Genomic DNA, 15000 nt, shown 5'->3' with positions numbered 1-15000 from the left:
GCCGCTCACCCAGGTAATACCGGTCACTTGCTATGATGGGCTCCGTCAAACCCGAATCCCTTTAGAGATAAGTCCGGTTTGGTGTTCGATGGGTTTCTCCTTGTAACGCTGTCTGTGCATCCCCTGGCTTGAAGCTACGAGGGGACCCTGGGTTTCCTGAGATGTACTCTTGTCCCTATCTGCAGGTGCCGCGGTTCCGATGTGGGATCCAGCTTGAAGTGAGGCCCCAGATCCTATATGGCACTGTGCTGTCGGGTGCTGTGTGGTCAGGGAAGCTTGAAACTTTCCCCGTCCAGGCAGATTCTGGAACACCAACGTGAAGTATGATCTTTCCTAGGGTCTTGCCTTCCTGTGTGGCGTCGATTCCATGGGGAGCAGGTTCACTCTCCCCAAGGCTATCATGTGAACTTTTTCCTCCTTCCCATCGGAGCACCTGTGAAGCACGTCTGCTCCGCTGCTCTCCTGCTAGAGAACTCTCTAACTGTTGTGTGGGCTCCTGACTCCCCCTTCTGGCTGCACCTCCCCCCTCCCAGGTCCTAGGCTAGTGGGACGGGGGTCCATGTTGAGGGCATCCTTTAAATGCCACTCTGTCAGCAACCTCTTTACTACATGACCCTAGCTCAGTCCCCAGTGGGAACAGGGCAACCTGGTGTGTATTTGAGTGTGTAATGTGGTGTAACCGGGACTGACCTCCTCAGGAACCGGGTTTAGCATTACACCCAATGTTGGCTGCAATACTCTGTGGCGACTGAAGCCTCAGGGGCACCACACAAGCATATAGCATATATGCTGCTCAAAAGCATGAATCAGAGCCTGCCTATTTGATTGCAATTAGGTATATTTTCTCTAAAAAGATCCAGTATTTCTGACAAAATGTTCTTTATAGATCCCTGCGCTGCTCTGGGTGATTGACAGGTCTCTTGCAATGGGGAAGATGTGTCAATCAAATGCAGAGGCATCAGGGATAAGCCAGCATTTTCACAGGACTTGTTTTGCCTTTGTCTATGATCCACAACAAGAACTTTAACCCCTTTAAAAATCCAAGCTCATCAAAATTGCTAAAAGATTGTATAATTGTTTTGGGGGGTTTTATTTACCATGTTTGCTATACAGTAAAACTGATCTGGCAGTATGACTCTCCATAGATTACAACATTATTTTTTTAATTTTAAGGTTATTATTTTTTTTACAGTGGTGCTTGGCATGGCTGTGATGGGGCCAGAGGTGCCCACATGGGAAAAGCTTGCTGATTGGCTGCTCTGCAGCCTTTCAACAAGGTTTATTTGGATGACAATCCGAAAAGGAACCAGACATATAGGTACAAGTCTGTGTTTGGGTTCGAGACCCAAACACCCGGTGTTTGGTGCAAACCCCGAACTTTACAGTTTGAGGCCACTCATGACTAATTATCATTTATTTACTTCAAAAAAATCTCCAGATCTCTGCACAATCTTTAATTAAGCAGTCTTCCATATATCACTTTCCCCGTAATGCTTAAGGGTACAATAATCACAATTTCCAAATAATGTAAAGACCCCTTATTAACATCTAACTGCAGAGAAAAATCAAACACCTTCTCTCTGCAATTAATATCTTTAAATGACAAACAGCACACAGCAGCAGAGTTATTGAGAGGTCTAACAGACAAGACAAATCTGTGCCTCTGTGTAGGGATAAGCGAACCCGAACTCTAAATCTTTTTTGTCCGGACCGAACACCAGGTATACGGTGCTAAACACTAAACAAGACTTTTGCCTGTACATTCCTTTCCTGTTTGGGTTTGTGATCTGTATAAAGCTTGTTGAAAGATTGCAGTGAATCCAATCAGCAAGTTTTTAGACAGGGGGCTCTTCCGAAGGCATCGCAGCCATGCCAAGCATTGGCATAACTGTAATTTGCCGGCGCACCCTGTGGCTCGGCCTATATAAAGGCCAGATCACGGGCCGCGGCACCATTGTGCCTTCTCTAGAATAGGGAGAGTATGCTGTTGGAGTGAGTGATAGTGATAGGTGCAGTTAAGAAAAAAATACATTGTAGGGATAGGACGCCGTAGGGATGAGGGACAGAGATAGGTGCATTTAATTGTAAATGAAATACAGCTCTGCATACCGCTGGTTTGCATAGCGGTGCAAAACAGCGCAAAGGCGGTGTAATCTATTAGCTCAATCTAGCCAAAAAGAGTTTTTTCACAGGATGTCTTGCTGTGCCAAGAGCTCTGCAACCTTATACTATGTTACATCATGCAGTTTTGCATAGAGGTACTGTCGCGGGCGGAGAAGGGGACGCCGCGCTCTCCCTTCTGCTCGGGTCTGGCGGGCACTGCGGCCTGCTGCTGCCGCTGCTCGGTGGCTCGAGCGATGGGCCGGATCCCGGGGACTCGAGCGGCGCTCCTCGCCCGTGAGTGAAAGGGGGTTTTTGGGTGTGGGGATTGTTTATTGTCCGTGACGCCACCCACGGTTGTGGTGATTTGTTGGCACCACCGCTGCTCTGTATGGGGGTCCCGGGAAGGATGGTATGGAGCAGCCAGTTGTTGTGTTGCCCCTCCGTGGGTAGACGTTGGTTATCCCGGGGCCCAGTGATGAGTTGGGAGATGCAGGGCTTGGTGGGCGCAGGGACGCGGGGGCAGCGCTGTGCATTGCGGCACTGTGGTACTCACTCAGCCTGAGACGATGACACAGTTCTCGGTAAAACACACAGCTGGAAAGACGGTTCCCACGGACGGCTGCACTTGCTTTCCCCAGTAGGTGACGGTGACGGTCACTCTGTCCTGCACCTATGTTGATAATGGTTGCGATGCGTTCCCACCGGTAACCTGCTCCCCGGCTTGGATATGGGCCGGAGGAGCCCTACTTTGCCCGCAGGCGCTGGCCCTGAGAAACTGGTGCCCTGGCGGTGGCGGTGTCTCTCCTCAATGGTTGGACTGTTGCCTTCAATCGGGACTTGGTTGTTTGGAGACAGACGTCCCCTTCACTGATGGATTTGGCAAATTTACGGCGACTCCTAGCCTTGCCGGGGTCCGAGAGGCCCCTGCCCTGGTGCTGACTGTTCTTCGTATACTGCTCCAGACCGCCGGGCCACTACCCATCCGTGGTCCTTCCAGCAACCTCCGAGCAGTCCCCCTCCAGACTGTCACCGCCGTTTGCTGACCTTGCTGACACTGTTCAGGCACACAGCCGGACCAACTTCAGGCTTTACTACTCTTTTCTTCTGCTCCTCTACTACTTCACTTCCACTTCACTTCCCTCACTTCACTGACTGGTTTCTCCCACCTCCAGGACTGTGTACTCCTCGGTGGGCGGAGCCAACCGCCTGGCCCACCCCCTGGTGTGAACATCAGCCCCTGGAGGAAGGCAACAAGGATTTTAGTAGCCTTGGTGTTCCTAACTGGGGTGTAGGGTGTGGTGGTGTGATGACCTGTGACCCCTGGCTTGCCCAGGGCGTCACAGTACAAAACAGCGTACAGGCGGTTTAACTCCTTAACAACCGCGGGCCGTAAAATTACGTCCTTGCGGTCATAATGTTACAGCCCACGGTCTGCTGGCAGCATCATGCTGCGATCGGCACACATCTCAGCTGATTTTCACAGCTGAGATGTGTGCCTGCTAGGCACAAGCAGAATCGTTATCTGCTCGTGCCGTTTAACCCCTTATATGGCGCTGTCAATATGTGACAGCGCCATTATAAGCGCGATCGCGGTAAACATTTACTTACCGCCCGATACCTGAAGTCATGCGACTCCCGATAGTTGTCATGGTAGCACAGGGTCATGTGATGACTCCTGTACTACACCTGACTTGCTTTCACTTTCGCTGTGCCAGCGGCACAGCAAAAGAGAAAGAGAGCGTATCTGCTGTTTACAGCCTTGTAGCTGTGATCAGCAGATACTGCAGAGCGATTGGAATGCTGATCGCAATAGCCCCTTAGGGGGACTAGTAAAATAGAAAAAAAAAGTTAAAAAAAAAGTTTTAAAAAATTTAAAAAAAACAAAAAAACCTAAAAGTTCAAATCACCCCCCATTCGCTCCATTGAAAATTAAAGGGTTAAAAAAATAAAATATATGCACACATTTGGTATCGCCGCGTTCAGAAACGCCCGATCTATCAAAATATAAAATCAATTAATCTGATCAGTAAACGGCGTAGAGGCAAAAAAATTCCAAATGCCAAAATGATGTTTTTTTGTCGCCACAACTTTTGCGCAAAATGCAATAAGAGGCGATCAAAACGTAGCATCTGCGCAAAAATGGTACCATTAAAAACGTCAGCTCGAGACACAAAAAATAAGCCATCATTGAGCCATAGATCCCGAAAAATGAGAACGCTACGGGTCACGGAATATGGCGTAAAACGTGCGCAACGTTTTTCGGCAAACTTCCGATTTTTTTTAACCCCTTATATAAAAGTAAACCTATACATGTTTGGTGTCTAAGAACTCACACTGACCTGAGGCATCACACTCACACATCAGTTTTACCATATAGTGAACACAGTGAATAAAATATCTCAAAAACCATAGTGCTATCGCACTTTTTTTGCAATTTTTCTGCATTTGGAATTTTTTTGCCGTTTTCTAGTACACCATATGGTAAAACTGATGGTTTCATTTAAAAGTACAGCTCGTTCCGCAAAAAATGAGCCCTCACATGACCATATTGACTGAAAAATAAAAAAGTTACGTCTCTCAGAAAAAGAATGGCGAAAAAAAAAAACGGAAAGCGAAAAATCGGCCGGTCGTGAAGGGGTTAATCTATTAGCTCAATCTAGCCAAAAAGATTTTTTCACAATGTGCCTTGCTGTGTTAATAACTTTGCAACCTTATAGTGAATTGCATCCCGCAGCTTCCAGAGGTGGAAGAGGCGAAGTGTACTAATATCCATCCACTTTTGTTGGAGGATGAGTCCCTGGAGGGCTGATGGACACAGTCTAAAAATAACTGCACCAAAGCTCAGAGGATGATGAAACACAGGTAACAAGTGCTGTGACTTTCGTCAGCATGCTAACTGGGAAGGATAGCAGGGCTGAGGAGTGGGTTAAAGATTATGCGAGGGCAGATGACTGGGTGCTTGACCCAGCCTGGAGTGAAGGCTTTTAAAGTGACATGCGCCATTCTAATGAAGAGTGGGTTTTTTGCCAGATGAATCAGCAGCACAGCAAAAGAGAGAGCATGGGGCAAAAGTTCTATTGACAGCCAGAGCCAGTAAGTTGGCTGCAATCGGCCATCACTCCAGTGAAAACATTGATGCAAAGCAAGCTCAAGAGACTTTCCTGGTACCTGAAGAACTTGGTGCCATTTTTCATCAATGTCACCCCATAAAAATGAGCAAAGCAGTGTGAAGTTCTACAAACAGGCACTTTTGGTGTTTGAGCACTCTGTTGGATGGGGTTCCGTGGCCCATCTCTGTTTTAATTGGGTACTGTGTGGTGGATCTCAGGCAATGAGAGTTATGAGGGTCACCCAAGCAAACAGGCTGTTTAGGGGCTTTCTCAAATATTGAGTGCTATCTCGGGCAATTTTGGCTTTGACAGTTAACCTAGTACAAAGGCTGTTTAGGGGCCTTTTTTACAATTCGGTGGTCTATGGTAGAACGCTGTAAATTTTGGCTGTGTGGGGAACTGAAAATACATGCTCCATAGGGTAAATTTGTTAAACTTTTTGCTCTGTGGGGTAAGTCTGGGTATCTTGGCTGTGTGGGGCAACTGTTTAAAGAGACTCTGTTAAGGTCTACTTTTTAAACTTACGCCTTTTGGTTAAATGTTGTCAAACTTGGATGCGTAGGACAATTGATTAAGCAGGATCTGTGGTAGCCTCGATTTGAAATTTACACTCTTTGGTTACACTGGCAATCTTGACTGTATAGGTGAACTGGGAATACAGGCTATATAGGGAAAATTGGTTAAACTTATTGCTCTGTGGGGGAAGTCTGGCAATCTTAATTGTGTGGGTGAACTGAGAATACAGGCTCTATATGGGTCCTTTTTTAAATTGTTGGTCTGTGAAGAATATTAATTTCGTCTCTGTGGGGTAACAATGAAAATTTTTAGTTTCTTCATTTACTTATTATGTAACCATACTTACTAGGGTTACAGAAGCCCTTTAATTAAATTACCTATCCACATTTATTTGCAGCTCAATTGATATGCTCTGACCGCCATTTAGGTTCCTTTTTGTAGCCCCCTAGCCCTTAGTACAACCATTTTACAGCAGAGAACTTGGGCTCCCCATTGACTTGTATGGAGTTTATTGTTTGAGGTTAAGTTCAATGTCCAGTTAGGTCACCTATTCCAATAATTTTTTTTCTTGTGTATAGTTGCCGAACACAAATAACCACAGGTCCACTCAACACTAGCCTTGTGTGATAATGGCTGTAACCTGATGGCTGCTCTGAAACTTAGGAAGCTGTCACACGTACAATCCCTAGCCCATGTTCTCAACTTAGTGGTTTAGCAATTACTGAAAAACTACACAGGTGTGCCGGAGCTACTAGTGAAAGTACATTGCCCATTTCAGAAAGTCAGCTACACCTACCGCCAGTCTGGCAGTGTTGCAGGAGAGCTTGCAAGTGAAAGCTTACCTACTGATTTGTGAACTGCCCATGCACTGGAACTCAATATTACATATGTTTGCAAAGCTTTGCGGGCAGAAGAAGGTTATAGTTGAATATTACCTCCAACATGCCCATCGGTATTCCGGTCAGCCTCTGATCAGACGAGTGGCCATGGATGTCTAACATCTGTGCTGCTGTCCAAAACTTTAAAGAGTCAATCAAGATGGTGAGCAGTGATGATGCCATAATCAGCGTGACTATCCCGCTTTTGTGTCTGCTAAAACGCTCTCTACTCAGAATGAAAAAGGAAGCTTTGCGTGCTGGACAGGTGCAAATGGCTGAGAAATATACACAAGTTAATACTACCCAGCCCAGTCTCATCTCATCTTCACAGTGCAGATTGGGTGCTAATTAGGAGAAGAAGGATAAGTAGGAACAGGAGATGGTTACCTGTGCTACAGAGAGTACTACCCACAACAGCTTTATCCCCTGTTCAGCATGGATGATCTGAAGATGAGGAACAATAAGATCAGAGGGAGAAGGAGGAGCAAGAGGAGGAGAAGTATAGTTGTGCAGAAAAGTCTTGCTTGTTGAGAGCTTAGCAGACATGGCAGACTTTATGTCACATTGCTTTTCCAGGGACCCTCGCATTATACACATTTTGGCCTACGTAGATTACTAGTTGAGCACCTGTGACGTCCTGGCAAAACCAGGTAGTCACAAATAGGCCCCTGTATAACACCTTCCCTCATTAGGAAACACACAGCCAACCAGTAAACCCTAGTCACCCCCCTTAGGGACAGATAGACACACCAGGGGGCGTGACCATGCAGTTGGAACACGCCCACCCAGGGTTCCAGACAGCCCAGGGAGGGAAAAGTAAGACAGATCAGTTTTAGAGTTCAAGGACAGAGAAGTGTGGAGTGGAGGTCAGGCCTGTGCGTCAGGCCTGAAGCTGACTGACAGGTACCAGGGTGGGAGCCCTGGTACCACTGGCTAGGGAGCGGACGGTGGTCTCCGTCAGCAGGAGACGGGAAGAAGGATCGGCAGAGCCGAGGTGGACCGGGACAGGGTTGTACATCGGGGACCCGACCGGAGACTGTGCGCAGAGGGGGGTGCTCATACCCTGAGGCCAGCACCGGAACCTACTGGAACTGATTAATTAACCGATTGAGACCAGGACTAGAGGTCCTGTCCCACCCAAAGTCCCTCATAGAAGACAGCAGCCCACCGATTAGGGATAAGAGGTCACCGCCAGGGCCCATAGATCCCACGGGCCAGTGTCTGTGGGCACGGCTCCTTAGGCCACATCCAGCCGGGAGCGGACTCCTACGCTTCAAACTGGGAAGTAATTTCTACTTAAAAACAGTGCAGGAAAAGGATAGAGACCACCAGCCGGGTGGGGGATCCCGAACGCAACCGGACGCGGCACCGGCCACCACCACCTTGGTTTGCCAGAGACTTGACTGTTTTACTAAAAGTGAGTAGACCAGCACCCCCTGCGGTCGTCATTCCCCCTGCACAAGAACCATCGGGTCCCGGGGCCACCATCCCTGCCCAAGGAGGGGTTAACAACTTGCTGCACAACATCTACCCTGAGTGCCCCGTAACAGCAGCAGTAGTGTCTGATCTCACCACACACCGTGGGTGGCGTCACAAACTTACTACGGCCTAGCCCGTATAGCTACGTTCCCCCATTTTATTCGGCGTGTCCGCGAGACCCCCGGGTCCGGAGATCCTTGAGTCACCACCCCTGAAGGTCCAGATCCGAGCAGTGTCGGCTGCTGGCATGGGGGCGGCACACACCCTTCTAGAACAACAATTGCGCCAGACTACAAATAGTATAACAACACTGTGTGCCCCACTGCTGTCATGGGTAAAATGACGCTTAAGATTTTGTACAAGCTTGTTTTGATACTCCAGAATGCGCTCATCCCTTTCGGGGGGGGACATCTGGCAAAATGTACTCTTGTACCATGGATCTAATAGAGTTACAACCCAGTAGTCAGCACCATTGCTAATCAGAACAATGCAGGCATCATGTTGCAGATAACACAGCAAGAAGGCGCTCATGTGTCAGACACTTCCATAAAGTCCAAGACCATGGTGTGCTGGTGGCAGGGTAACACTCAAATTTGCTTTCTCCATCTCCTCCCATCAACCACAGACAACAGAGTGGATCAATCTTTTATTCATCTCCTGACTGTTGCACATCCATGACTTCTTCCTCCTCCACCTCCTCCTCCATTTGTTCCTTGGCTCCTGCACCTTCACTAACAGTCTGTCTGGTACCTTTAATAAAGTGGGGTAACTCCGGCACACTACTATTTCCCATAAAGATCATGGAGACATAGAAAATTGAAGAAAAATCTTTTTTCTTTATTTTTGCTCGTGAAAAAGGTGAAAAGGTGAAACAGTGCTATACAAAAGTCCGCCACGACGTTTCGGCCACTTGGCCTTCCTCAGGTCGGACAAGCTGCATATTTACAAAGGTGGAGATACAAAAATAAGAACAAAAGATACATCAATAACAACAGGAAAAAAAGTATATGTAAATACCACATTGCAGACATGAATAGTTACATATGGAGATACAGAAAATCAATGGGGAGACCATGATACAGTGTTATGGGTATCAATCACAATGGTGAGATCATGTTAAAGATAGAAAATCTATTTAGAGATAAGTAGATGAAATTACATATAGGTCGCATGGGTGAAGGGACTCTAATAGATTGGATCATGTTCCTATGTGTGCCCTGCGTCAATTGCGGTATGAAGTGCGGTAATAGTAGCCCAGTAAGCGTACAGGTCATATGTGGAAAATCATCACCTGGAGAGTAGCAGACGTATGAAGAGGTAAGGGAAAGAGAGAGAAAAAGAAGGAGAGAGAAAAAGAGAAAAAAAGGAAGTCAGGTATATTAGCAGTATGGAGAGGTAATAAGGATAAATGGAGGAAAGGGAAAAGGGAAAAGAGGGGAAGCGAGCCAATAGGAAATGCCATACCTTATATTAGAATTTAGTGTGGTATAGACGGGAGCATCAACTGAGATTATAATGTTGGTAATAGGTCACTCTGGAAATAAAGGAGTCACATAGAGTTGTATAATAAATGGTATAGACACTATTGATATGTGGATATAGGTCCTAGAACATGTGGAAAATACCTCTTGTAAGGAGGGCGTGAAGGGTACGGTGTTCTTGTGGTCCCTGCAATAAGGTGACTGGAAATTAGACGTGGGGACACCACGTACCATCAAAGGCACAGAACCTGATCATATGTCCGTGCGATCCATATGTGCCGTAGGAATGCTCGGGTACTCCAGAAACCCTTTGTTCAAGGTAGGTTATTGCTGTGCCATATGTGGATATGAAAAAAAGGAGGAATAAGTGTCAAAGGGAAGGTATGATAAAATCTAGAAGAATAGGAAGGGTTTAAAATTATATTATACCTCAAGTAGCAAAGTAATCAGGAATTAGAGAGCAGAATGTGGTCAAAGGAAGGAGATGATGGAATCAATTTTCTATGTCTCCATGATCTTTATGGGAAATAGTAGTGTGCCGGAGTTACCCCACTTTATTATTGTCTGGTACCTTTATCCCCCTTGATTGCTGTACTCAACCCCCCCCCCCCCCTAAACCACCTGCCTGTGCAACAACAGTCAGACCTTAAAGATATTGGTATCCCTTCAGAATCCTCCTATGCTTTCTCCTCTTTCTTTGGGAACACCATCTCTTTACTCAGACTATTCAAAGTCTGCTCTAGCATGCATGTAGATCACCGGAATAGTGATGCTGAAGATGGCATCATCAGTGCTAACCATCATAGAAGCCATTTCAAAACTACAGAAGGCTGCAGAGGTCCATCATCATCAACCTGGCAAGCATAATTTGCCCCATGACCAGACTGCCTTGACCCAAGCTATGCGACATGACATACTACACCTGGTCTTGTCGCTGCTGCCACAGTTGCTGCAACATGTGCAGAGTGAAATTACGAAGTGTCATCACATCGCATATCAAACGGTTAAATGGTAGACTGAAGACCTCTGTAATGGTGCGATGAGCCACAGTGTTGATGAGCCACAGGGTGCAAACAGCGAAAGTGAGAATACAGTGACTGTGCCTTCTGTGGCAGCGCATCCAGACTTAGATACTGGTCTAAAAATTGCTGTACAACTAGGTTGAGGACATAAGCCATGCAAGGCATGTGTGTAAGGTGCCCCAGCGTAGTGCAGCCACCAGGTTTGTACCGTTATCGCACATAGCTGTTCTGGCTCCATTAAGTGTAGACAGCCATTGCTCAAACTCGGACTGGATAGCTGTCCATAACTTTTCAGCTGTGTGACTATGTTCTCCAATGCATTTTAGTTTCAATACAGCCTTATTGCGATGAGCCCTGTAAGCTCAGTATAGAGGTGGGGGGATTCTCTCTGCACTGTTGGAACACTTGTAACATAAAGAAAGGGGTTGCAGGCACAGGTGGAGGCAGAGGTGGAAGAGGCAGAAGCATTGGAGTAAGTGGTAGATACAGAGATTTGTCCCACAAGCCTTGGGCATTTCAAGACTTGTAGAGCAGGCACTTCTCCACCTGCCCCGGCAAATATCAGAATCACCCAGTGCCCAGTCATCATAATGTAATGCCCCTGGCAATGCTTGCTATAAATGTGTCAGTGGTGAAATTCACCCTGTCTGATACAGAGTTTTTCAAGGAATGGGTGATGTTGTACGTGCTGGTGTAGCATAGTCACAGTTTTATTAGAGAGGTAATGGTGACTGGGGCCACTTGTAGTGAACTTCACTGTTTAGGCATATCAGGGGCTCTACAAACGCAACATGGCGTCTGCTAATGATTCCAATTTTGCAGTCAAATGGTGATTCTTCCCTTCCGAGCCCTGCTATGCACCCAAACAGTTGATTTCCACCAAATATGAGATATCAACAGACTCAGAAGAAATTGCACAATACATTTTATGTGGCATTTTATCCTGATACCCTTGTCAAAAAAATCTACCTGGTTGAAGTAACAATTTTGTGGTAAAAATTAATTTTTTTATTTTCATGGCTCAACGTTATAAACATCTGTGAAGGCTACTGGGGTTCAAGGTGCTCAACAATCATCTAGATAAATTCCTTGAGTGGTCTAGTTTCCAAAATGGGTTCACTTGTGGGTCAGCTCTAATGTTTAGGCACCTCAGGGGTCTCTAAACGCGACATGGCGTCCGCTAATGATTCCAGCTAGGTTTGCTTACAAAAATTTAAATGACGCTCATTCCCTTCCATGCCGTACCACGCACCCAAACAGTTGATTTCCACCACATAGGAGGTATCAGCATACTCAAAAGAAATTGCACAATCAATTTAATGCAACATTTTATCCTGATACTCTTGTGAAAAAAAAGCTACCTGGTTGAAGAAACAATTTTGTGGTAAAAATGTGTATTTTTTATTTTCACAGCGCAACGTTATAAACGTCTGTTAAGCCCCTGGGGGTTCAAGGTGCTCACTACACATCTAGATAAATTCCTTGAGGGGGTCTAATTTCCAAAATGGGGTCACATATGGAGGAGCTCTACTGTTTAGGCACCTCAGGGAGTTTCCAAACACAACATGGCGTCCGCAAATTATTCCAGCTAATTTTGCTTTCAAAAATTAAAATGGTGCTCCTTCCCTTCTGAGCCCTGCTGTGCGCCCAAACAATTGATTTACACCACATGTGAGGTATCAGAGTACTCAGGAGAAATTGCACAATAAATTTTATGGTGCATTTTCTCTTAATATCCTTGTGAAAATGCAAAATTTTATGGCTAAAGTAACATTTTTGTTGGGAAAAAGTAAAATTTTCATTTTTTCCTTCCACGTTGCTTTAGTTCCCATGAATCACCTAAAGGGTTAATAAACTTCTAGCATGTGGTTTTGTGCAGTTTGCGATTTTTAGAATGGTGTCCTTTTTGGATATTTTCTGTCACCTAGGCCTCTCAAAGTCACTTCAAATGTGATGTGGTCCCTAAAAAATGGCTTTCTAAATTTTGTTGGAAAAATGAGAAATTGTTGATGAACTTTGAACCCTTCTAACTTCCTAATAAAAAAATCCTAACGAAAAAATTATGTGATAAAAATTGCGATGATGTAAAGAAGATATGTGGGAAATGTTATTTAGTAACTATTTTGCTTGAAATAACGCTCAGATTTCTGGGCATAAAATTTTAAAGTTTGAAAATTAGCAAATTTTGTCAAATTTCCAATTTTTTCACAAATAAACACAAAAAAAAATCACCGTAAATTTACAACTATCATGGAGTACAATATGTCTTGGAAAAACAAAGTCAGAATCTCCGGGATCCTTTCAAGATTTACAGAGTTATAACCTGTCAAAATGACAGTGGTCAGAAATTAAAAAAATGTCCTGGTCATTAAGGTGTTTTCAGGATGCAGGTGAAGGGGTTAAACCAAAGTTTATGTCACATAATATGATAAATAAGTAACATTTCCCAAATATCTATGGAGTTATAAGGGTTATAAGATTATCTGCAATTTCTAATTTTTCTAACAAAATTTACAATATCCATTTTTTATGGACCACATTTGAAGAGACTTTGATTGACCTATGTGATAGAAAATACCCGAAAGTGGTCTCATTTTAACAATTGCACCCCTCAAAGTGCCTAAAATCCCATTGAAAAAAAAATTAATAATCATTTACTTGCTTCACAAGAACTAAGGCAATGTGAAAAAAAAAATATACAGTATATTTTACTTTTTGCCAGAAAAATGTTACTTTAGCCTCTAAATTTTTATTTTCACAAAAGTAACATGAGAAAATGCATCATGCAACTTGCTGTGAAATTTCTCCTAAGTATGCCAATATTCCAAATATAGTGTAAAACTACTAGTTTTGAACACTGAAAAAAAACATAGAAATGAGTCCCAAAACTACCTTGATGCAAAAATTATATATTTATTAATCAGCAGTAAATGGACAAAAATATTTAAATGAAGAAAACAGAAGGTGCTGGTAAGGATACAAAATGTAGGAGTTAGCACCCACTTGCTGTCAATGTGCAAAAAACACATATACTGTATATAGGGGTGGGTAAAACAGTTTCTAGATATGAATAAATATATGGGGCGGCATTAAATTTGATTTAAAATAGGGGGAAAGGTGACTGAGGATAAAGTGTAACATAGTGCTAAAGTGCAGGGCAAGATCTATCATATATAAGGTGCTTAATGCAAAAGCAGCAGTAAATAGCTAGCAGCACAATTAAGAACAAAGATCACAGTCCCTAAAAATCAAGCAGTACCCTATATGGCCGCCAACCTATTAGGTAAACAAAAGACACATACCCATTATATCACCTAGCTAGCAAAGAGAGGGTGCAGCTCCACAGACCCCAACGCGTTTTGTGAGGGCTTCTTCACTGGCGACCCCCAGTGAAGAAGCCCTCGCGAAACTGCTGCACCCAGACACACACTTGGCTCTACTGCACCCAGACACACACTCGGCCCTGCTGCACCCAGACACACACTCAGCTCTGCTGCACCCAGACACACACTCGGCCCTGCTGCACCCAGACACACACTCGGCCCTGCTGCACCCAAACACACACTCAGCTCTGCTGCACCCAGACACACACTCGGCCCTGCTGCAGCCAGATACACACTCGGCCCTGCTGCACCCAGACACACACTCGGTTCTGCTGCACCCAGACACACGATTGGCACTGCTGCACCCAGACACACACTCGGCTCTGCTGTACCCAGACAAACACACTCTGTTGTAGTTATCTCCTTTTAATGCAGGGGGTTGTAGCTTATGATGGGGAAGCTGAGAAATGTGCACACATAGCTCTGAGGGGCCCACACACACGGCTCCAGGAGCCCCACACATACGGCTCTGGAGGCTCAAACACACAGCTCTGGGGGCCGCAAATATGGCTCCAAAGGGGGCCAGGACATACATCTCCGCGGGGAAGCCAGTACATACATCTCGGAGGGGGGAAGCCCATACAGTTCCCTGGGGCCCATAAGTCGGGGGTGGGGAGGGGAACACACAGATGAGGTGGGGGGAGGGGTGTAGAACATACCGCTCAAATCACAGTGGAGAGGGGGCCCACACAGCGCCGGAGGACAGTGCGGTGCTGGGGGTCACTGGCTGGCACTGTTCCACATCTTCATCTGTGGGACTGAAGAAGGATGGCACACGGTAGCTCCACCCATAGCTGAAATTTAAACAAGGAGGACGCAGCAAATGCTGTGCACTGCGCGCCTTAAAGGGATGGCAGCCGCCATTTCCTGTCAAGGACTGGAATTTGGACCGGGGGCAGCAGAACTGACTAAGGTGAGTGGACCCCCCGGCTGTCCAGGGACCCAGCATTTGTCTGGGTGTGCCCGCTGCTGACGCCAGCCCTGCTCTTTTTGAACATTTAAAAACTAGGGGCCAAAGCAACATTTTT

The 15000-nt window shown here is 45.6% G+C and overlaps 1 long non-coding RNA gene across 1 annotated transcript; it reads right to left on the bottom strand.

Annotated features, from left to right (window-relative positions):
• Positions 1-8955: 8955 nt before the first annotated feature.
• LOC142246046 (uncharacterized) lies at positions 8956-9761 on the bottom strand. Its single transcript, XR_012724860.1, has 3 exons — positions 9712-9761; positions 9551-9620; positions 8956-9020 (listed from the first exon to the last, which is right to left on the bottom strand). It is a non-coding gene; the product is annotated as an uncharacterized LOC142246046 (long non-coding RNA).
• Positions 9762-15000: the final 5239 nt, after the last annotated feature.

Source organism: Anomaloglossus baeobatrachus, chromosome 7 (genome assembly GCF_048569485.1).
Source record: "Anomaloglossus baeobatrachus isolate aAnoBae1 chromosome 7, aAnoBae1.hap1, whole genome shotgun sequence".
NCBI classification, from domain to species: domain Eukaryota; kingdom Metazoa; phylum Chordata; class Amphibia; order Anura; family Aromobatidae; genus Anomaloglossus; species Anomaloglossus baeobatrachus.
The sequence above is the reverse complement of the archived record's forward strand: the minus strand, read 5'-3'. Positions and strand labels throughout refer to the sequence as shown.